General features: G+C 39.2%; 1 pseudogene; it reads left to right on the plus strand.

Annotated features, from left to right (window-relative positions):
- Window positions 1-1,166: 1,166 nt before the first annotated feature.
- LOC114729003 (probable inactive leucine-rich repeat receptor-like protein kinase At3g03770) lies at window positions 1,167-3,113 on the plus strand (annotated as a pseudogene).
- Window positions 3,114-3,195: the final 82 nt, after the last annotated feature.

Below are 3,195 nucleotides of genomic sequence, written 5' to 3' on the forward strand. Positions count from 1 at the left end.
GAAATACGATGTCGTTTTCATGCAAAATTAGAGTGGGTGTTTTGTCCGCATCTAAGACGGGCCTAAACAGTGATAATTTATTACTAGATTTTATATTTTATATCGACGGTGACGCTTCAGTGTCAATTTTATTGCAACAATCATTTAGAACATCGTGCGGTTTACCAAAAAAAAAAAAACTCTATTGAACAACTTACAGAAGTGACTTTTAAGGCTTAAACATGATATTTTAATTCTTACTTCACGCTCACAATTTGTCAGTTCTATCAGAATAAATGGAATTAACCATGCTAAAAACTTTTCAGCACTGCTTCCCTGGGGAATTGTTTTTGACGCTGATAATATTGGCATTTAATTATTGATATCCTAAAATGGCACAAGTTTTTATGGACGCATTATGCATATGTCCCTCTTCTATGTTCATGATTAATTGTGAGCTGGAAAGATGTCATTAAATCCTCCCAAAAAAAAAAATCAATTCAACTACTCTCATTCGCTGTGAACATTGATGTAACTAATGACAGATGATTGAGTTGACTCAGCCGGTCTCCGAAAAACATTGGCATCATTCTCCATGGCTTAATCATGAAAAGAACTGCGTATAATATAAACATAATGACTCAATCAACCAGATATTCCATGCAATCTTCTCACACAATAAATCTCTTTTGTCATTGTGTTTGCAGTGAAAAAGAAAAAGAAAAAAGAGAATGATAAGTTATATTCCGGTATTATATATCGCAGTCATCATCTGGGTTTGAGACTCCCATAACATCCTCCAGTTTTTTTCATACCACTCCCTCATTTGTCGTCTTCAATGGCTCACAATCTCGGTCCATTCTCTTGGCTTGTCATCCTCCACTAGTGCCAGTACCAGTAATGGCTGAAGGGTCAATTAATACACATTGCAGTAAATGCCTCCTCAGTGTCCCTAGTACAGCCTTTTAATCTCAACTACCTTCCTTCCCGTCGAGTACATCTCTTCATATAGCGCATTCATTATCATCCCGAAATTAAACTGCATTTCTTTCTTGTTGACTCTTACGTGACCGTTTTGGTGGGTCGTTGTTTCTTGTTGTCTGATTAACATTCAAGTTCTTTAATTTGCGTCGTGGACTTCACGGAATTCTTCACATTCCCTTTTTCTTCCTCATGGTTTGGATTAGCTTGTTGGAGCATGCATAAAAATTCAGCAGCTTAGAGGAATCTCCGTTGCCTTCTCCAATAAGTGGGTGCGGAGCAGGCGATGAATTGCTGAAGTTGCTGCTCATGAATCTTCTTCCTGAGTAGGATTTTTTCAGAGTAATTTACTTTTGCAATGGGAATATTTCAAGCGTAGTTTCTTTTAATCATTTTCTATCAGGCTTCTTTTGTTTCTTTGACCATTAATAGCCCAAAACTTCTGTTAATATCGATGTTCGCCTTCAAAAAACAGTGTGCCTAATGCTCCAAACTGGTTCAATGAGACATTTTCACCTTCTTCTAGTTCTTTCCTGGTTTTTGTCTATCGAAAGTAGCTATGAACTTCAGGCTGCTCAAACTCAAGTCCTGTTACAGTTAAGGAAGTATCTGGAGAACCCTAAGTCGTTGGAAGTTTGGGAAAATTATTATGGAGACTTCTGTAACATATCTCCATCTGCACGTATGAGCATTAAATGTGAGGACAATTCTGTGAGAGAGCTTAAAATCATGGGAGACAAACCTGTGAAGGTCAAAGAGTTCAATGGGTTCGCAATTCCTAATCACACATTGTCTGAGAGCTTCTCCATTGATTCTTTTGTCACCACATTGGCCAGGTTAACCAGCTTGAGGCTTCTTAGCTTGGTGTCACTGGGGCTTTGGGGGCCGCTCCCTGATAAGATTCATCGATTATCTTCACTTGAAGTTCTGGACTTGAGCTCAAATTTCTTATACGGTACAATTCCCACCAAAAATATCTACAATGGTAAAGCTTCATACACTAACCATTAATGCCAATTATTTCAATAGCACTATGCCGAATTGGTTTGATTCATTATCTAATCTACAAGCTCTGAGTTTGAATAGCAACCGCTTGAAGGGTTCATTCCCCACTTCACTATGCAAAATTAAAATGCTTACTGACATTTCCCTGTCTCACAATGACTTGTCTGGTAAATTGCCTGATCTGAGTACTCTCACTGGCTTACATGTGCTGAATTTAGGAGATAATCATTTAGACTCTGAACTACCATTGATGCCCAAATCAGTAGTCACGGTTCTCCTAGGTAAAATTCATTTTCTGGCAAGATCCCCGAGCAGTTCGGTGAGCTGGTTCAGCTTCAACATCTAGACCTTTCATCAAATCATCTCAGTGGGATTCCCCCATCCCCATTGTTCTCTTTGCCTAACATCAGATTCATGAATTTGGCAAGCAACACGTTGGGCGGGTCCCTTCCAAACAAACTAACTTGTGGAAGCACGCTTGGGTATGTGGATATTTCTGGTAACAAGCTAATTGGGGGACTTCCTTCTTGTTTGGCAAGCATCAGATAGAAGAGTCGTGAAATATGGTGGGAACTGCTTAGCTGTTGATTCTCAAGAATCTCAACAACCAGACGCGAGGGTCTTACTGTAACAGCCCAGCGTGAAGAAGTTCCAGGCACTGAAAATAGTTGTAGCTGTGGCCATTGTTACTGGACTAGTGCTCATTCTTGTACTTTTTGTGTTTGGTGTTCTCTTTTGCCGCAAGAGATGCCATTTGAGAAAAACATCTGGGCAGCATGCTTTGCCAAAAAGAGTAAGAGATAATTCTGCCGCAGGGGTTTCCTCTGAACTCCTTGCAAGTGCCAGTAAGTATGTAGGTTAAGGAATATTATAGCGTATTGTTTTGATTCAGAATCAAGTTGTTAATGATGAAAAACAGCAGATATACAATAGTTATGTCTTGATTTCTATATCTTTCAGGATTCATTTCTCAGGCAGTGAAGCTTGGGGCCCAGGCTAATCCAGTCTGTCGAGTGTTTTCGATTGAAGAGCTGAAGGAAGCCACGAAAGATTTTCACGTGTCAACTTATATGGGTGAAGGCTCGATAGGGAAGGTACCATTCTCATTCAGCCACTCAAAACATGCTTTAAAAACTAAATATTTTCTGGTTTTTCGGCTTTTTGTTATACTTCAGAATGAACGAACAACGTGAAATGCTGATAAGATTAAGAAGCACCTTCGTGTATAAA

This window comes from Neltuma alba, unplaced genomic scaffold, assembly GCF_004799145.2.
Source record: "Neltuma alba isolate B1F8T4 unplaced genomic scaffold, ASM479914v2 tig00012589_pilon, whole genome shotgun sequence".
Taxonomy (NCBI): domain Eukaryota; kingdom Viridiplantae; phylum Streptophyta; class Magnoliopsida; order Fabales; family Fabaceae; genus Neltuma; species Neltuma alba.